The 22,518-nt window shown below is 31.2% G+C and overlaps 1 long non-coding RNA gene and 1 pseudogene across 2 annotated transcripts; both read right to left on the reverse strand.

Annotated features, from left to right (window-relative positions):
- Positions 1-14,514: 14,514 nt before the first annotated feature.
- Positions 14,515-20,284, reverse strand: LOC144558927 (late embryogenesis abundant protein D-34-like; annotated as a pseudogene). Its single transcript, XR_013513055.1, has 4 exons — positions 19,948-20,284; positions 15,217-15,293; positions 14,786-15,064; positions 14,515-14,678 (listed from the first exon to the last, which is right to left on the reverse strand). The product of XR_013513055.1 is annotated as a late embryogenesis abundant protein D-34-like (transcript).
- Positions 15,556-18,583, reverse strand: LOC144558928 (uncharacterized). The gene is made up of 5 exons (XR_013513056.1): positions 18,293-18,583; positions 17,467-17,914; positions 16,931-17,061; positions 16,523-16,625; positions 15,556-15,788 (listed from the first exon to the last, which is right to left on the reverse strand). It is a non-coding gene; the product is annotated as an uncharacterized LOC144558928 (long non-coding RNA).
- Positions 20,285-22,518: the final 2,234 nt, after the last annotated feature.

Below are 22,518 nucleotides of genomic sequence, written 5' to 3' on the forward strand. Positions count from 1 at the left end.
TAAATGTTGATGGCATGTGGCCAGAAATTGTGTGACCTCGTGAGTCGTGATTTGGTTACACAGTAGTGGGCTGCATGCCATCAGAACTTTTAGGTATACATACATTTGTTTTTTATCAGGTATATTTAGTTATATTTTTTTAAAAAGAATGAAAGAAGATATCGTCAACACGTGAAAAGTGCAAATTTCTATATCCAGAAGGAGAAGTTACGGCGCTCAGAGCTGTAGATTTATATAGGGAAATGTCTCGGGATTAAGAATTAGCCGATTAGGTATAGCACGCATCTCAATGCAAACTGACGGCTCACAGTGTACTGTAATTTGCAGAGTATTGAAGAGTATAAGAAATCAACCTAGTGGCGTTCAAGAATTAAAATTCCGAATTATGAGGATAAATATTGTTAAATTAAATTATTGTATTGAATTATAATATTTTCAATTGTAAATAATTAATTAATAAAAAAATCCGAACTTTATATTAGATGATTGGGTTTTGCAGGTTCGGCGCATTTTATATTTAACAAAAGTTAGTTACAAAAAAACATAAGTGTTCATAAATTACAATTGAAAAATATAAATAAAAGTAAACATGCATATTGTACTTAACAATATCTAGACAAAGTTTACTTAAAAAACTATAAATCACAAGATATCACATTATAAAAAAAATCTTAAGAAAAAATAATTTAAAGTTATTGGGTCGGATCTTACTTTATCTTTTTTTCGAAATCCATATCCAAAGTTTATGTCGAGTTAATCAAAATTCAATCAATCTATAACAAAAAAAACAAAATTAAAAGCGTGGTAGAATCTACCAGACTAGAAAACAAGAAAATAAAATTACAAAAGCAACGTAGGTAACACACTATTATCCTTGCAATTCATGAGCTGCACCGGTGTTATGCGACTGTGGTAGAATTTGAATTTTTCAGAAAACGAGACTTTTTGGTTTAGTTTTTTTTTTCTGAAGAATGGTAGAAATAAAAAATTTGGCATTTGAGCAGACATTTTTTGCAAACGAACAAAAGCTTTTGAGTCTAACTATGAGCATCTCCATTTAAAAGTTAAATTATAAACCAATTATTACAATGTTGATACAGTAAACGAAACACCAATCGGAAGGATTGAGAACAATTATAAATTTTGTAAATTTGCTTCATTAGTAATTTGCTAAAAAATAGCACATGGCAAATGTGATTTTAATTGTCAATTTGAGAGATGTAATAGAATGAATGAAAAACATGTAAAATAAATTACATATTTAATAAATCTCACAATTCGACATTACAATAAAATAGCACATGGCATATGTAATTTTGTAAATTCGCTTCATTTGTTTTGTGTGTTTGTTTGTTTGATTAAGCAAGGGCATTAGTTTCTAGGCTTTTCTGTTTTTTTTTTTTACTTTTTTGTGTGTTGCTCTATAACATATTTATTGTGGAGGATTTGTAGGATGGAATCTCAGTATTAGAGTCTGTTCGGAGGAAGCAAATAATTTACTGTTTATGTAGGGGAAAAAAAAATTCACTCAGATTGAATTTTTATTTTCCCGCATGAACAGTAAAAATCAGTTCAAAAATTTTACAATCTCATTTCCATTCCCTTTTTCCTCCACTTAATGAATGCCAACCCTTGACAGCTTCTGCTAAGTTTCTAAAAAAAATAATAATAATAATTAAAAAGATGGATATCATTCCAAAAATTTGTCAAAATTAGCCAGAGATGCCGATGTGATAGAAAGATTATTTTATAATTATAAAAATTGAAATGTTGTAATGCAACCCTACTGTTGTGATTATATTTATAAGCTTGACCTAGCAACCGAGTACGCTAATTAGATGTCGCTCTCTCGCACCTACGGACCTGTGCACCAAACACCCAACCAGGGAAATTAATACCATTATTTTTTCCAAAAGGTCTTCAAAATTAAATTGGATTTCTACCAACCTTCCCGTAATAAAAAGTATTGTTAGATGCCTTGTTGTTGGGGGCAAAAACGGTATGGATAATATCCGATTCTATTTGATCCGTATTCGAAAACTTAGATATGAATATTCGATATCTGAATATCCGTGTCGATAAGGATATTGATATGAGTTTACATTTCAATAATTTGCATTCAAATAGTAGATATATACCATATATTTTACTATATATTATAAAAAATGTATGTTATTCATTATTATAATTAGATAAACTTACGAACTTTAATATTTTTTATATTATTTTTATAAATATTCAATCTGATCTAGATCCGTATCTGTATTGTCTGATATCCGTTCCATATTCGTATTTAGAAAAAAAAAAAAAAAAGATATATGAATATGATTTTACCACTGTCTGCTCCGTATCCGCTCCGTTTTCACCCCTACTTGTTGTGATGCTAATAGTATTGAGTTGACAATTGAATCATGATTTCAATAACAATATTGTAGGGATTTAACAAGGATTTCGATTCATAAAAAAAAAAATCTTTTTAAAATCGATGTTACGGAATAGCTGCCCCAACAACTAATAATAGTATATGAGTGATGCTTCTATGGACATAAGGACCTATTTGTAAAATGAACATATTTTTATTTTCAAAGTTCAAACAGTCGATCTGAACCGTTCATCTTGTTCTCCATATTAATATGTGCTTTGAGTCCAAATTTTACATTTTTCTGAATTTGTTTACTATTTATTAAGATGGGTACAAAAAATATCAAATTCAGACCATTGAATTTTGTACCCATCTTAATAAATAGTAAAACAATTCAGAAAAATGTAAAATTTGGTCTCGAAGCACATATTAATACGGAGAACAAGATGAACGGTTCGGATAGACTGTTTGAACTTTGAACATAAAAATATGTTCATTTTACAAATAGGTCCTTATGTCCATAGAAGTCTTTGCCATAATATATATAACAGATGAGTAACAAAATATATTTTTTATTAAGTTTGACAAATTATTGACGTTACTTTGTACCAGTGAACTAAAAACGATGTTAATTGTTCTATTATTACAAGTTTGACGAGCAATTCTAATAAGACAATCCAACTTTTAATTTGTATGGTCGATGCATGTCTATCAGGTGTTATGCAAAGTATGAATTGTTTAATGCGATGGTTTGATTTAAAATTTTAAATCTTTTATATGAAATAAAATTTATGTCTTTTTAGAATTTGTTGCTATTTTAATAAAGATAAAATAATTGATATTGAATGGTGATTTTTTTTAAATCAATGGACTACTCATATATATATATATATATATATATATATATAAATTGCTACAAAATTCAAGATTATAGAACGCAATGAGTTGTTTAGATTAATAATTTGAATTAAAAAAATATAATTCAAAATCCAAATATCAATTGTCTAGTGTGATTGTTTGATTTAAAATTTAAAATCTTAATTATATGATATTAAATTTATGTCTTTTTAGAATTTGTTACTATTTTATATAAAGATAAAATAATTGATATTGAATGATGATTTTCTATTTTAAATCAATGGACTTCTCTAGTAAAAAGTAGTAGTAAAAAGAACTTTAGAAAAATATAAATACAAATTGCTACAGAATTCAAGATTATAGAACGCAATGTGTGGTTTAGATTAATAATTTGAATTAAAAAATTATAATTCAAAATTAAAATACCATCCAAATTAATGGTGCTTTGTAAATGACCTCAACATACCTTTTTTTCAATGTTGTACCCATACACGCCTTCCACGATTGAGATTTTTACATTGTATTATTGGCATGTACATTAAGTGATCTTTCATTATATATTAAATAAAAGGAGGAGTCAAATGTCTCATTGCTTTATGTTTCAATTGTACTCTAATATTTTTTTTCTTTAGTTTTAAAGTTCAAACAGATAATTCTTCGAACTGCTCGATATGATTGGAGACCAAATTTTTTACTTTTGAAATTTTTTTACTATTTTTTAAGATATGTACAAAATCACGGTTTTCCAAAAAATTGTGGACCATCTAAAAACAATTATTTTGTACATATCTAAAAAAAAAAAGTAACAAATTTCCAAAAAAAATATAAAATTTGGTCTCCAATCATATTTTAACGGTTTATGTCGTATGTTTAAACTTTGAAATTAAAGATAAAGATGTTGGTATATGATTAGAGCATGAAGTAATGGGGCACTTGAGCCCTCCTCATTAAAGAAATATATTTCTTGTAAGATATTAAGTAGAGGAGGGTTCAAATGTCTCTATTTTTAAAAACTTTAATAATTCAAAATTTAAAACTTAAAAGTCAAAATAAAACCGTTGGATATGATCTACATCATTTTATCTATGCACGCATAAAAAATTATGACATTTCAATTTTATTTTGATTATCATCAAGAGCTTGTAAAAAACGCACTAATGTAGATGATTTCTATACGTTGATTTTTGAACTTATTGATTCACATAAAAACAAAATTGAAATGTGATAATTTTTTATGAGCATATAGAGAAAATAACATAGATCACATCTAACGGTTTTATTTTGACTTTTAAGTTTTAAATTTTGAGTTGTTAAAGTTTTAAAGAATGAAAGTACGATGGAGGTACAAAAAATTGAGGCATTTAAACCCTAATAGAGTATTAATATAAATGTACAAGTAGTGAGACATGATGTACTTCCCAATTAGTTTGAATCAAATTGACAGATGGGGATATGACACTTGACATGAGAGGAGAACATTGAAATATATGTATATATTTTTAAATTTATTTTCGTTTCTTATCTCATGTTTATCAGCATGTAAGGATAAAAATTATATAAATATGCAGCTTATAAAATTCTAAGAGAAGACTCTTTAAAATTTTAGCTTATAAAATTATTTGATATTTTTAAAAGGTAATGTTTAAACCAAAAGATTAATTGTAGACATACTTTTTTTCAATTGTTAAATAAGAAGTGAAAAGTCGTTTAGCCTTTCATTAAACAAGTAATTAAGATCTTTAATAGTTGGATTTTAATAATTTTCAACGGATGTCCAATAAAATTTCATGGACCTATCCAAATAATAAAAAAATGCATCTATAATTTTTTTTATTTATTTGTAAACGATTTCTTAAATAATCAAATAAATATACCACAAAAATTTGATATATATACTAGAATTATCATTTTAATAATTCCTAAAGCTTACATTAAATGCAGCAATTAAATGTCCTCATAATGATACCTTGTAATAGGGGTGTGCCAAATAGTTTGTTATAGAAGATTTGGTTCTTGTTTGAGACACTTTCTTCATTAACGGAACTGATTACTCAGCATTATTAATATATATATATGTACATGTTACATGTACAAGTTGAGCCTAAACATGAAACCAAGAATCTTAAATCCAAAGCCATTCTATCATGTTTAAGAGATCGATGCTGTACTTGCCTATTTATTTTACATTGATGGTAGGTTGCCAGAATGCACATGACCTGTTACCTGTTACCTGATAGTGTCGCACACAACTTGGGTATGGATTGCTATTTCCACTAGCAAAATTGATGTACATAATTAATTGCAAATATTATATGATTTGGATCTACTACGAGCTTCTTTTGAATGCAATGGAACCGACACTTGTATCAATCATTTGTTTTGTTCCTATTTTGAAATACTGATTTGATATTCCTCCCAACTAATTCCCCCACATAGGAATTGCAAAATACGTATTTCCAATCGATTTCTTGTTCAAATACCAAACGTTACAGAATTAACTAATTTCTGATAAAAAAATATCACAAGTCTAATATAGATGAAATAGTAAAAAAAAAAATTGTGTAGACCTTAAGGGGGACGTTTGGTTCGTTTTTTTGGAAGGCGATTTTCTGTCATCTCAATACCATTTTTTTCATTATCGTGTTTGACGAAAATAGTAAGGAAATAAATATGGTAATGTGTGATTATTTTACTATTATGATATCATATTTCATGACTATTGTGTTGTCCATGGAAAAAATGGATTTATTTTATTTCTGCTTGACTAGAATCATTTTTTAAATAATTTTTGTTTTGAAAATAAAAACTATTATTTGAATTTTTATAGCCATTATAATATATACTAAATCAAACACTGTAATTATTTATTTCATAAAATATTGAAAGCGATAATCATTCTAAAATCAAACATAATAGCATCACATTACCATAAATAATATTCCTTGATATTACATGAAATGATATGTTAGCGCGAACCAAATACTACTTAAAAACAACATTCTTATATTGTGAACAAAATGCTTCAAAGCAAACGCATTCACCAAAATGTAGCATAAATAATATAATCTAGCTAGTTAGAATAGAAGCGCATTTTAAAGTCGGGAAATTAATAAAATTGGGACAGGATACACGATATCCGCTTGTCTGTTACAGCAAAAACCCCACACTGGAATTAATAAAGATATCCATTCAACAGACCCGTAGATTCTCTTGTTTTGACAACATGTTTCTCTTGCCTAATTTTAAGATCTTCGATTGTGGCTCTTTTGGCACCTAGCAATCTAGCTAGGTCGCTCATGGGACTAGAAGAAGAAAAATGTTTTATCCTCTTTAATTTGTACGGAATGCATCGGATGGCTGTAGGTAAATCTGAACTAGCCCATTTCACATCCAACGGTTCAGAGTTCAGAATCCGAATATCTGAAATGATAAATTTTGAGATTATTAAATTTTGCCCTACATCATAAATTTAGTTACCACCTTTATTATTTTTAATCCAGTTGTTTTTCTTTTTCTTTTTTAATATATAGAAAATCTAACGACTTGTAAGATAACTGCACTGTCAAAACATAATAATTGTATTGTAGTTATAATCTGTGTTATTAACATAAAAGTTTCATAACCTTCAAAAAAAAACATAAAAGTTTCATATCATCAAAAAATAGCGTCGGCATAAGCAAAATAGTTCATATGAGGCGGATTTATATACATTGAATTGGGGTCAATTGATCTATATATATATATATATATATATATATATATTTTTTTTTTTTCTAATTTTTGTATTATACATGTTTTTTCTATTTAATTTATAATAAAATGTTATGACTAGTGTAGAATTGAATTCATTCTAAGTTTAAAATTTCATATAATTAATTTCTATTTTGTATTTAATCCCTATAATTTGAAAGTCGGATCCTGCCAATTCATGTTCAGACATAATATCTCTACCTCTGCACTAAACACTTTCGTTATCACATCATAATTTTTTTCTTTTGACTGACCTAATTAGAATTAATCAGAAATAAAAAAAAAGTTTGAAAAGGAAATAAATGGAAATAAAGTATATTAATTTGTGATATGTACAAACAACCTTCAATTTCTTTGATCCTGTTTGGTAGATTACTGTTCACGTGGGGAAAAAAAATTCACTCAGACCAAAGTTTATTTTTCCACGGTGAACAGTAAAAATTAGTTCAAATTTTTTGATTCCTATTCCCATTTCTATTCCTTAGTAGGCCGCCGAACAGGGCCTGAAAGAGAAAGTCTCCGGAATTCAAATCCAGTGAAGTAATTCAACTTTGGGTTTTGGATCAGAACCGTCCGATCGAATCCGTGATAATCCATCCGAAATGGAGCGCACACATTCCAAGTAACGAATCCGAATCCCGAAGTAATATTGAGCAACAAATTCGAATCGGACAGTCCCGATCCAAATCAAAAGTTGAGTTACTTTAAGGAGATCCGGACCCCATTTTAGAATGGTCACATAGAATACCAAAGCAAGCAGTTTGTCCCGGTCTCATGTGGCCCGGTCACAATTTAGGATGGTCACAGAGAATGCCAAAGCAAACAGGTTTTCTTGTCCCGGTCTCATGTGGGATTGGAACAAATTTGACTGCTTACCTTTTGAGAAAACCGAATTCTTGAAATGAATTGATTTGAGTGGTTGTTTTTATATGCATGGTTTATTGATATTGTATATAAATGGATGCATGCTTCCAGTGGTTGTGGGGCTCTAGAGAGTAGAGACCATGGAGCAGTCAGAAAATATTCATTCCAACCTATTCCAAAAAGATTTTTTAATTATCTGAATCTCCCCCAACATAATTTATCTTTTCCTCTTTTGTTTTGCTTTGTACTCACGCTTACCTATCTATTTTAATTGCGAAATCTTTAAACAAAATTTTTATTTGTTTTGTATAAAATCAAAAGTAAGACAAAACAACGTGACAATAACAAAACCCAACATTTTTTTTCTTCTATTTTTAAAGTGAATGTCTTTTAAAAACAATAATAAAATAATGATTCAAAAATTTTGTTTGGAATTTGAATTATTAACAAAATTGTGTTGATGATGAGACACTAAAAAAATAAATATATATTTTCTGAATGCATTAGTAATTTATATTAAAAAAAATAACTTGGGGAAGACATTGGTAATTTTGCACAAATGATTATTTCAGTAATACAGTATTTTTCTTGGTCTTTCTGTTCTCTCCAGAGTACAAATTGTCTTGATTTGAAGGCCGAATCTTCTGCACTCCTGGGAGCAGAACATTCTTGCCCCTAGAGTCACTGCCGGTGAGTCCGAAGTAGGTCCCAGGTCAAATATTTAAATGTTAAAAGTGATTCTAACTCCACCCGGCAGTGACTCTAGGGGTAGAAATTTCCTGCACTCTGGGGGCAAGTGATCCCGTTTGATTTGAATGGTTGATTGATATTGCACAAAAAAAAATATCACTAAAATATATATATAGAGAGAGAGAGATGGGCTATGGTGCATTGCAATGCATGGAGCGGTTTGTGCATTGGATCATAAATCTAAAATTCAAAATCCAAATGACCGATCCAAACCGTTCATCTTGTTCTCCATATTAATATGTGCTTGGAGATCAAATTTTACATTTTTCTGAATTTTTTTACTATTTATTAAGTATTTTACAAAATTATTGATCCAACGGTGGCTGCTGATTTTACTGTTTTGTTAAGCCACCGTTGGATCAACAATTTTGTAAAATACTTAATAAATAGTAAAAAAATTCAGAAAAATGTCAAATTTGGTTTCCAAGCACATATTAATATGGAGAACAAGATGAACGGTTTGGATGGGCCATTTGGATTTTGAATTTTAGATTTATGGTCCAATGCACAAACTGCTCCATGCATTGCAATGCACCACAGCCCATCTCTCTCTCTATATATATATATATTGCACAAATCATTGATAGTAAATTAAATAATCACAAACACTCAAACAGAGGCATGCATGCTCCAAAATTTAAAAAGACATGGAGATTAATAGTAGACATTTGCTAATACCCGTTTGGGTACTACCCGTTTTACCCGGTCCGTACCCGTTACTCGAGGTACCTGTATCCGTGTCCGGGTATAGGCGGGTAAACGGTTACACGGGTACGGGTTTGAGACGGGTAGGGTACCAATATTTGAGAAAAAAAACCCGTCCAACCCGTACCCGCCTTACCTGTACCCGAAACCCGCCTACCCGGACCCATTGTACCCGTACCTGCACCCATTTACCCGAACCCGCCTACTTTTCCCGTTCTACCCGCACCCTTTACCTGTTTAACCCGTACCCATTAACCAGTTTAATTTTGAAATTCATATTTAAAAAAAAAATTCCCGCCGGTTTGTAAAAAAAAACACAAAAAATAAGAAAAAATAAAAACACAAAATTAAACAGTAAAACAAACAGAAAAAAAAAAACCGTACCCGTTACCCAAGACGGGCACGGGTTTGAAACAAATAGGGTACACTTTTTTAAAAACCTACCCGACCTACCCGTACCCGTTCTACCCGACTACCCATTCTACCCGTACCTGCCCTACCCGACTATCCGTCCCGGGTATACCCGAGGTACCCGTACCCTACCCGAGAGCAAATGTCTAATTAATAGTACTCTGTGTTTTGTCCTCTTCAATCGATAATACACATGCACATCAATTCAAACCTCGTGGACTCATTCATGGCAAAGTAACCAATCTTGAGTTTAGCGGTTATATAGATAGCTGATAGCACATAGATTGGACTGTGTTTACAGTAGGGTTAGGTTTGACTGTTTAAATTCTACTTCTTCTTTCAATATGCTGATCCAGACAATTAATTTTTGATTGGACAGATACCATTTAAATATGAAGGTTCCCTGTTTAAGCCAATGGGCAACAGCATGTACGATCCCTGCTTCTCATACTTTTTTTTAAAGAAAATAAATAAATAAAAAATCAGAGGATCAAATTGTGAAACTTCCTGACGGTGTAGCGGCAAAAAAATTTGTACTTCGTCATTCGGTTTGAGTTTTATTTGAGTTTAGTTCAATTCAAAATTAGTTCGTTTTGAAACAAATTAAATCAGTTCGGTTAGAATCTTATTCAAATCAAATTCAAACTGGGTATAATTCGTTTGAAATTGATTCGCAAACTATTTAGGTTCGAATCTCAAATAATACAACCAATGGATTCAACCATTGATCTTTAATAATGCAGGAACCAAACTTATATCTAAGCTCAAAATGGTTAATATATTGGTAACTTATAATAGAAAAAATATTTCAGCAGCGTAACAAATTAACAATGAAATAAGTTTCATTTGACTAGGTCTATGCTGTGATTTTAATCAATCCAGCAGCGTAAAAAGTAAGGAAATCTTGAACTGGCCCATAATCCATTAGTGTGAATTCGTGAAAGATAAAAGGAAACCATGTGAATTTTGTTCCGCGAGAAAAAAAACTAATGCATAAACTACCGGTATAACTAGAGTTACCAAAAAAAATTGTAGTTCGTAATTTGAAATCTTTAATTGCGAAATCTTTAAACAAAATTTTTATTTGCTTTGTATAAAATCAAAAGTAAGACAAAACAACGATGAGAATAACAAAACCCAACATTTTTTTTCTTCTATTTTTAAAATGAATGTCTTTTTAAAAACAAGAATAAAATAATGATTCAAAAATTTTGTTTGGAATTTGAATTTTTGAATTATTAACAAAATTGAGTTGATGATGAGACACTAAGAAAATAAATATTATATTTTCTGAATGAATTAGTAATTTATATAAAAAAAATAACTTGGGGAAGACATTGGTAATTTTGTACAAATGATTATTTCAGTAAAACAGTATTCCTCTTGGTCTTTCTGTTCTCTCCAGAGTACAAATTGTCTTGATTTGAATGGTTGATTGATATTGCACAAATCATTGATAGTGAATGAAATAAGTACAAACAGTCAAACAGAGATGCATGCTTCAAAATTTAAAAAGACAGGGAGATTAATAGTACTCCGTGTTTTGTCCTCTTCAATTGATACACATGCACATCAATTCAGACCTCATGGCAAACTAACCACTCTATTGACTTAGCGGTTATATATATAGCTGATACTGATAGCACATACATTAGACTGTGTTTACAGTAGGGTTAGGTTTTACTGTTTAAATGCTACATGTTCTTTCAATATGCTGATCCAAACAATTAATTTTTGATTGGACAGATACCATTTAAATATGAAGTTTCCCTGTTCATGCCAATGGGCAACAGCATATACGATTGGAAATTTTTTATCTATAGAAATTAAGAAAAAGGAAGAGAGAAAAACAGAAAGAGAACATCAAATTTTAAATATGATTGGTAGAAAGATCTGTAGAATTTCTATTGATCTTAAAAATAAAAAAGTTTAAATTGGTAGAAATTATATCGATCTAAATCAGTTTGTATTTGTTTCTTTTAAATTTTTTCTAGTAAAATATTTTTTTATAAAAATAGATAGATTATTTTAAAAATCTATTTATAATAGAAATATTTCATCTATTTTTAAAAAACTTTTTACATTTTACTAGAGATCTAATATAATAATTCCCTCTATCTATGCATCAGATTTAAAAAAAAAAACGAAGTTTGAATCCGTAAAAATCTTACCAATCTTTCTACCAATTAAAAAAATATGATGTACTCTTTCTTTTTCTTAATTTCTACAGATAAAAAAAATTTCCTATACGATCCCTACTTCTCATACTTTTTTTTAAAAAGAAAATAAATAAATAAAAAATCAGAGGATCAAATTGTGAAACTTCCTGACAGTGTAGCCTTCAATTTTTTTTTATTTTTTTTCTTGAGGTTGCCCATGAGGCAGTTGTCGATTGCACATTTGCACCAACCAAAAAAAATACGGATGGAGCACGGTCACATTAATGAAAATTTGAAGGAAATAATTTGTGCATTAGATTACGTTCTCTTCGGATATTCTGTTACACGTTCTTTGCAACAAACTGTGTTCCGAGATACTTAACAGATGGATCCCATCAAATTTAAATTAAGCGTCCTGAATTCAGAAAAGGACGGATTATATTGAACATATCTTCATTTGATGAATGCAATAATTAGAATAATGGTTATTAATATAATAAAATAAAAAAATGCGAATTTGATTTATTTTTATTTCTCTTACTTCGATAGACTGTATTAAATTTCATGCAGTTTAAAAATCGACTAGTTAGTAGTTATATACTTGAGCAAGTTTTCAGAAAATATTATTAAATGGGAATTAAACCATTTAAGCAATTGGACTTCTCAGCTAATGTTAAATCTTAAAAATGAGAAATGTAACACAGTTGAATAAGAAAAAGTTATAAAACTATTGGTTACTCAAATGTGGAGATTTTGTTCTCTCACAAAGCTTCTGCAAAGGTTAAAAAAATATATATATCTCACCATTAATTTTAGTTTTTTTTTTTTTTCAAATGCTTGATCGATTCGATCTCTCTCACGACTTCGCAATCTCTGCAAAAGTTAATAAAAAATGAAGAAGAAAAAGAATACCCCGCCATTATTTATTATTTTTTTTTTCAAATGCTCGGTCGAGGTTTAAAAATTTGATACTTTAGTTGTGGGACTAAAAATGTAGAAAGCAAAACATTTATGTTCTTTTTTTTTTTTTTGATAATTTATGATATATAAAATAAATGTAATTATCAATTTACCTCAATAATAAAAATGTTACAAAGAAAACAGAGAAACACGACGAACCAGTGGAATCGATCCATGGCCTTGAGAAAGAATTTATATTCATATTATAATATGATTAATAACAATAATTATTTGCAATGAAGACGAGTGGGGGGAACAGGAGAGATTGCATACCCCTGGACCGGTGGACCCTGCCTTCCAACTCACAACATCACGGCATTAGTCATGAGTGTCTGGGTCCCATTTTGAAGCTTCCCCGTACGGTCGTCTACCCTCCTTGTTTAGGTTCTCCGTACCATTACATATATGTCGATCTGTATAACGACTTAGACTGAACGTGAATACATTATAATTATACATGTACTGTATAAGTGTATATCAGTATATGTATATTGAGGAGGGATCCAATTATACTTTTTTTAGTGACACCGAATTACACTCTTCATTTACAAAGTTTTCAAAGTTCAAATAGTAGATTCAAACCGTTCAACATAATAAATATATTAAAATGTGCTTGCAGTTGCAGATCAAATTTTACATTTTTTTTTCAAATTTTTTTATTATTTATTAAGTATTTAACAAAATCACTATATTCAGAGCATTAAATTTTTGTACTCACCTTAATAAATAGTAAAAAAATTCAAAAAATGTAAAATTTGATTTGCAAGCACATTTTTATATATCTATCACGTTGAACGTGCTTGCATTTTTATATATCTATCACGTTGAACGCAAACACTTTTATATATCTATCACGTTGAACGGTTTGAATCGACTGTTTCAAACATATAGGGTGTAATTGAATCCTTCCTCGTGTATATTTGATAACCCGCAATAGCAACTACAGTAGAATCTCTGAGCCAGCATATGATAGAGTCGGCGGGGGACACGTAATGGATCATGCACGATCTTCAAATTAAATAAAAAAAAAGAACAATAAAGAAAACAAGAAAATGAAGAGTAGATCTGTGGATGTACACTGGCAACTCCGGAGATCAGTTGTGTCAATTAAAATAAAAATATAACACGATACGGATATTTCAAGAAGCGATCTTGAATGTAATGTGACATAAATATAAACAATTATTTGCTACTCTAATGGGCCTAAAATCCAAACATATTGTAAGCCTTCTGACGGCCCAACATCTGATGACCTTCATCATAGTTTCTGCGTTTTCACACAATTGAATTATTGAAACCCCCTAGGTTATATTAATATATTATTCACGTTGCTATTTAAATTACATAATTTAATCTTTCTAATACATTATATATATTCGTTACTGATCTTTGATCTCTCTTTCAAAAGTACATAACAGGAAAATCATCTCCCCAACTGATTTTTTACTCGCTAATTATAAATTGATTCAATGCCTGCCTCATTGAATTAGTTGTATCGGGTTGATGCAATTGCAACAATTGATTGATTTTTAAGGCCTCATATAATTAAGATCCATCCAATATATCCTAACTATCAAGTTCATCTTACATTATTTATATATTTTCCCAAGTACATCTTTAACATGACAACATATATAGAGGCGAAATTTACAAAACACAGGCACGCTAACGAAAACAAACCGAAGCATCAAAACCTAGCAAGTTATCATCTACTGCCTGTCTTGATTGAGCCGGGCCGCTGCAGCCACTCCGCCAGGCCTAGTCGTCATGTCTGACTTGTTACGTAGCTCTGCTCCAACAACCCTTGCAGCATCATCCTTGTCTACTGCCTTGTCCCCTGGCATCTTTGCTGTTGCATCCTATATATATATATATATTTGCATTGATTTTGACTTTAGAGAGCTTAAAGAAACAAGTACAAAAAATCTTTGAGAAGTTGAGGTTTATGCTGACAAAGTTAATGTACCGAGAGGATGTCACGTAGTTTGGTCTTTCCTTCATCGCAGGTTTCTCTAGCATTGGCATCCGCTGTAGCCAGTGCTTGAGCTGCGACACCGCCTGGCACGGTTGCATTCATTCCAGTGGCTCTTGCCTCAGCAGCCTGGATAGCAGCCGCATCGCTCTTCTCCACAGGCTTGTCTCCTGCCATTAACACTGCCGCCTCGAGTGCTTCTCCTATTGTGATCTTTGCACCTTCAGGGACACGCTCTTTCGGGACATCTGTTTCCATGCATTGCGCCACAGGCTGAAAGGAAAATTGTAACAGTTACACATAAGAGTGAAGAACTATAGAACCTTTTAATATCATATAGTTAATTAAACAAGCCTTTAATTAATCATAATATCCTAGCTAGACCTACAGTTGCAAGGTCTAAGAAAGACAAATTCAATCCCTACCTGACCAGCTACGAACTCGGTGACAACACGACCACCAGGGACAACCGTCTCGGTGACATCGACACCCTGATTCGCAGGCACTAGTACAAAAAACCCCTTCACCGACTGTTAAAATACCCCTACGCCGATTGTTATAGCAGCGTCAGTAAAACCAGCGCCAGTGAAGATTATCTTTTACTGACTCTCTAAAAACAGTCAGTGTTGGATTCAACACCGACTGTTTTTCTGTGTTGGCATGATTCTGTTTTGCTAGCCATATATTAGCATTCAACATTTATTAACATTAAAAAATTAATATGCCACAATCACAAACCAAAGACACCAAACAAGTTAATTGCCATTAAAAATTACCAAATTACATGCCATATATCCACATAACACACAAAAGACACCAAATCATCCAAGTTAATTACCATCAAAAATCTATTTACTTGACTTAAATAAAAAATGCTTCTCTTTCTTGCAACCTATAACTAATATAAAGGATAGTACCACCCAAGAAGAGATGACATTCAATTGACGAGGCCTATTCAACGTAATCAACCTCACATTGCCACTTCACCTAGTACAACCTACGGATAGCAATTAGTGAAAATTAGAATTTGTGCCATTAAATTTAATATCACAATGATAAAGTGTATGACAAGAGGGTAGTATGACAATATACCGTATAAGTGTATTCACTCCATGCAAACTCACTCTGCAAATTATTCTCAAATTAATGCAAGCTCACCCATTAAGCAAAATTAAGAACATAAGCAATGTTGTTTTAGCAATTGAAAAGAAACAGATTTAAAGTAGGAAGAGAAGATCGAGATAGATCAATGGAAAGAAAACCAACCCAGATCTGAGTTTAGCTGCTGTCAGCCAATCTTTAAAAATTCATTCTGGACAATCTACAAAGTCAAATTTTTTGTTCTTTTTATAGAAATGTAAAGGAAAGTCTAAACTACATGATTGCCAAGTTTCAGGATTTTAGTAATTTTCTAACTATTTTTAACAGATGCTTGAATGCAGGGGCAGATTGGTAAAAGATGCAGAGAACAGCATTTTTTTGGAGATTCAGAAAGCAAACTTTAAAAATAGCTAGTAAATCATAGAAAAATGCTATGAATGCAAAATTTGGGTCTAAAGTGTGTGTTTTTGAGTCCTCTATCTGACTGTTCATGTGGATTTTTCATTTGGACTCCTGATCAGCCTGCACTGGCTGATCTGTCACAGAAGGTCATTTGGGGTTTTTGAGGTACCAGTAGAATTTCAAGGGTCAAACTTTAAAGCATTTAGTGAACAAAAATAATGAACTTACCATCTCGTAGAGACATATTCAGTATAAGGAGGCTCCGAGTAAAGTTCCCTTGCTAGCCCCAAATCCGCAATTTTAACTATTCCATTCTTAACCAATATATTTTCTACAAAAAATTGAAGCATCTTTTCATTGTTGCATCCCATTACAGAATTCAGAAATATGCTCACACAATTCAGAAGTTACATATTTACCCTTACAAATTATATCTCTCAACAGGTCTACTACAGGGCTGTTACTGGTATATACTGGTCAGTACCATACTAACGGTGAAACATCAAGAACCACTTAGAATGTAAGCAAGACCACTTAGAATTTGATACATTATTCCTCTTAATAAAATAGAGCAATCAAGAACAATAAATAAAAATCGGAGCAATCAAGAACATCAATAACTGCCTTAGTAATTACCTTCAGACCAGTAGTCTTTTTTGACATCACCATCGATTGCACCTGGATGGCGGCCCCCCACCAGCATGAAAGTTGCAATCCAGATCTCAAGCGAATCAGAAAGTGGGAACAACAAATGCAGTAGACCAAGTCTTTTACAAATTCAATACATGCATAGAAAAACAAAGAAAAATCTAAAATTGCAGCTTAAATTGCAAATCAATATAAGAAGGGTTTCTTTCAGTTTTAAGCATCTAGTTCAATTTTATATTAAAAAAAGGGGGAAGGATGGGTACCATCTCGAGACAAAAGGCGAATCTAAGGTCCATGGTGGTCTCACATCATATCATATACCAAAGTGTAACTATTTTCACATTTATTGTAGCATATGTTCAATGACTGAAAGCTCATTATATATATGTCACTCCTAATTCCTTAAATACTAATGGTACTACAGTGTAACTAATGGTATAGAGTATAGACTAATGGCACTACAGTGTAACTAATGGTATAGAGTATAGAGTATATACTAATAGCATATGTTAAATCCTGATAACCTTTTCTGGTTCACTTCAATAAATCTCTTTTAGCAGAGATGCTTTGTTTGGCCCATCCATGTAATGGGGTCGTCTTGAAAATCAAGTCAAAGGAAGTCCAAACACTGTGCTGCTGGTACTGTCTGCAAATCAGGACTAAAAACACAACAAGACCCAAAAAAAACCAATTCCTTTTACAAACAAAAACTAGACATTATAATGGATATTTAGAAACAAACCTCATGTCATTTGGATTTTCTGAAATTTATTACAACATTTCAAAGTTCTAACTCTAAAAGGTAAAAAATACTGGTAAATAACCTTGCTGTCCCAGAATATGCACTTTATAAAATTACAAATTAAAAATAGATTTAGGTCTTCTAATTTCTTAAAACTTTTCAAGGATATAGATTGTGCTTTCCTGAAACTTTTGGTACCGAGAACACCCAAATCAGAATTGTAGTCTGCCCTGTACAAATTTTACAAAAAAGGTCGTCAGCAAATAAAAACTGGTACTGGGCTGAAACTCTCCTCTTATAAAAGTTATTAGAAAGCATGGCTCAAAAATACAGAAAAAATACACAAAAATTTCAAATTTCAGTTTTGAACCTCTGACATTGTATTATAACAAAAATTCACAAACAAATACTCATATTTTGACATAATTAAGAAGAAAGGTTCAAACAACACACATACACACAGTTAATTCATACCAGAAGCAAATCAGAAAAGAGGGTACCAGTACCAGCATGACTCAAGTCCGATACTTTTAGTAAATTTATCACAATCATCCTCTATAAACTATCAAAGAGCTCCCAAATTAAGAAGGGATTATCGAACCACTTACATCAAAGACCAGTGGCAGTGACAGGAAGGAGTCGAAGGCAGAGGCGGAGGCAGAGAAACCGGCGGCAGTGGCAGTGGCACGGTTTTGGCAGCGGAGAGCTCTCATCGGTGCGAGAAGAATGTTTTGCTAGGGTTTTACTGTTTTCGCAAGAGATGGAGAGGAGGAAAGAGGGAGAGAAGAACAGCGGCTCGGTTTGTGCTCAGAGAGAGAGAGGCATCGGGGGAGGGTTTTTGCAGCAAAGAGAGAGAGCGGGGGAGTGTTTGTGCTGAGAGAGAGACAGCCACCAATTTGAAATTTCATATCTCTGTGTGAATTTATTAGATTCCCTCCAAATTTTGACTACTCCCTCCACAATTATTCAGTTGGCGCCAAATTTTAACTATTCCCTCCAAATTTTAGTATGTTATACGAAAGATCATACTACTTAATCAATTTAAACAATTTAAACAATTAAACAATTGTACTAGTAATTTAAACGGTTCCAATCGACCCATAGACGACATTTGGAGTGAATCCAATTTGAATGGTAATTCTTTTAGCATGCTCTCTGTTTTGCTTGTGTTTAACATAATTTCAACTGTTGCCTTCCCTTTGGAGTGAATCTAATTTTTTCTACAATAAATATATACACAACATTAGAATAATTTTATGCAAAATTTGAAGTTAGAATTAAATTGAATTTAGAACAACCCACCTTAATTTATGCAAAATTCATATATGCAACATGCATGTAATGCTATATAATTTTATGTGTCAAAATTATTTAACAATTTATTTTTAAATTTACAATTTATTTTTAAATTTACAATTTATTTTTAAATTTATAATTTAAATTTACAAAATTCTAAGTTTCTAATTAACATATTTTTATTTGTATGTTCTTCAACATAAACTATATTATCATATTATTTATTTATGTACATACTTTCTTAACAACTAATCAAAGTTTAAAAATATATTATAAATTTTGAAAGACTTAATTGTATTGTAAAATATCCACAAATTACTTAATTGGATTCCCTTATCAAATTTGTCAATGAAAGCAAAAACCCGGTTGAAATCACATTTCATATAATTAACTCGTGATTTTCTTTAGGATTCTCCGTCTTCTTGTATTATCTTGTGATTATTAAATTTGTATTTGTAAAAACTTGAAAGATTTTAAGTTTTAACTTGATATTATTAAATAAATTCATGTATTACATGTGTTCAATGAAATGTTCAAAACAAAATAATATATTTTTAATTATGATATTTGAAAAAAAAAAAAATCAGTGTTCAATACCAACACTGACTGTTTTTAAAGGGTCAGTATTGCTACCCAACACTGACACTTTACAAACAGTCAGTGTTGGTACTCAACACTGACTGTTTTTAAAGAGTCAGTATTGCTACTCAACACTGACGCTTTACAAAGAGTCAGTGTTAGTACTCAACACTGACTGTTTTTCAAAAGAGTCAGTGTTGGTGTTCAACACTGACTCTTTTTTGCAGTCTGTTGATAACCAACACTGACTGTTTATAAAGCGTCAGTGTTGAACAACAACGCTGACTATTATTTAATAAAAGAGTCAGTGTAGTGTGAGCAACACTGATGCTTGGCTTAAAATAGTCGGTGATTAAGGGTCGGTGAAGGGGTTTTTTGTACTAGTGAGTTGCATCACTTGCCTAGTCATGACCAACAACACCGGAGCGCTCATTTTGCATAGATGCTGACTGCATGACAGCTGCTGGGCCACCCTTTTGAGTCTGGCCAAGTACCATAGCCTCGGCTGACTGCATCATGGCCGCATCTTTCGGCGCAATCGTCTGCTTGGCCAAGTCTCCTTTCACATCGAAAACGTCTCCGTATTTGACTCCCTGCTCCTGGCCTAATTGGCTATCATCAACTGCTCTTCTTGGCTGACCTTGGCTCATTCTTCCTTCTCTTTCTTTTCTTTTTTCACTTTTAATTCCACAAGCGGTTGGGATGGAATATGATAGCTGTGTCAACTGTTCTCTGTCCTGGTGATTTACTGAACGCAGTGTCGAAATGTATAGCTGAAATTTGTAAAGATTGACGGAGATGGGTCTGGAATAGAGGGATACGGGGATGAAAAATGACACGGACACGCGTTTGACACGCGTTTGCTGATTGTACACGTGTCACTTGCACACAGACTTAAATTACCGGTGCCTGTGACATGCAGGATGGTGCACCTCTTATTAGTTTGCCCGTAAAAGTCGCCGCATTACAAAATTAAGAACAATACATGTAACAGCTTTCATTTTTCTATATTCTGTTTGAGTGTCTGTGATACTATGCACAGCGTATATTGGAATTGGAACCATTCAACATAACCTAGCTCGCTATGAATATATAATTATAAATTAAATTTTATCTTTTTTTAGTTTTTTTACTATTTTTCAGATAGATTAAAAATTACTTAATCTGAAATATTTCCGGACATTTTAAAACAATAATTTTCTAAAAAATGTAAAAATTAGTTAATAAATAAGATTGTGTTGAAGGATTTGAATTAACGGTAAGAATATTGAAAATAAAAATATTAATATATATTACTTAATCTGAAATATTTCCGGACATTTTAAAACAATAATTTTCTAAAAAATGTAAAAATTAGTTAATAAATAAGATTGTGTTGAAGGATTTGAATTAACGGTAAGAATATTGAAAATAAAAATATTAATATATATTACGGACTAATTTGCACTATGCACAAAAATGAACAACACAGCTATGATACATCGCATTGAATGTTTGAATTAATTGTTGGATTTCAAAAATTAAAATTTACAACTATAATATCAGTTGTCTGTCGGTGCTCTGCATATCGCCATAGTAACCTCAAATTTGTTTAACTTAACACGCAACCAAAAGCTAATTTATAATCGTTTTTTGCATACACAATGCAATTGACTAATGATGATATGTTAAGTAATTTTATACACGCAGATACAGATATTTTGTTGTTTATTGTGTTTCTAATATAAATTTTGTTATTCTATTTGTAATCTCTATTTTTATATTAAGTACATAGATGTCCTGATCCATCAACAATTTTGATTGAAAGATAAAATTTTGAATTTATTATCAGCCCACCGATTAAATATTGTGATTTTATGCACTATTTATATTTTTTTTTTCTTTATAGAAATCTATATATACTTATTTAAACACGTACTCACTGCACATACTCTTCACATGCAAAGTATACCAAAAATTAACCCTTCTTTTTATGGTCATGATTTCTTTCTATTTTTTAAATATCATTTAAGAATTTTTTTAATTGATAATTAATTGATCATGTCTTCATTTTTTTTTTATATTATTTAAGCAATGTTATTTATCATTTAATATGTCATTTTGTTTGAATTTTTTTATGAAAATATGTTAAAAGAAATCAAAATAATATTTGTTATTTAATATGTTATATAATATATCATTTAAGATTACGTGTAGATGTCACTTAAGAAATATTATTTGTCATTTAGTCTAATTTTCTTTTAATAATATGTTATTTTGTATTAATTTATTTTGTTCACTTATAATATGTCCATTGCAATGCACGGACACGATCCTTGTAATAGAATAAATATGTTTATCTATATGGAAAATACTAGAGCTGGCAAAAAAATTCGTAGTTCATGATTCGATTCGAGTTTGATTCGAGTTAATTCAATTTGAAATTCGATCAAATTGAAACGAACCAAACCAGGTTCGGTTCGAAATAAATTCAAACCAAATTCAAACTGGGTCTGGTTTGATCGAAAATGGGTTCGCGAACTTTTATGGTTCGAATCTCATAATAACATCGGCCGTTTATTTACTTGATGAAATTAAAACCCAAGATAGAGAGTCATAATTTAACCTAGACGACGCTCCCTCGCTCATAGTGACAAATGAATTATTCAAATTTGGTTCGGCGAGATCAAAAATTTGTGATTCGAGAATAATTCGGGTATAATTTGGGAATGATTCGGAATTATCCGGATCAGAAATCTTAGTCCTGCAAGGGAACAAAAAACCACACAAAAAATTGTTCTTGGAAAAATTCAGGAAAAGTTCATAAAATTCGCGAATTATTCGGGTTTAATTCGGTCAAAGTTCGGTCAACCGAATAATTCGACGTTCGGTTCGGCACCACCCTAAAAATGAATTATTCAGGTATAATTCGAGTATCTTGTCACTATGCCCTTGCTCTCCAATTTCAATAACCTAGTTC

The sequence above is a fragment of the Carex rostrata genome, chromosome 9 (assembly GCF_964058835.1).
Source record: "Carex rostrata chromosome 9, lpCarRost1.2, whole genome shotgun sequence".
Taxonomy (NCBI): Eukaryota; Viridiplantae; Streptophyta; class Magnoliopsida; order Poales; family Cyperaceae; genus Carex; species Carex rostrata.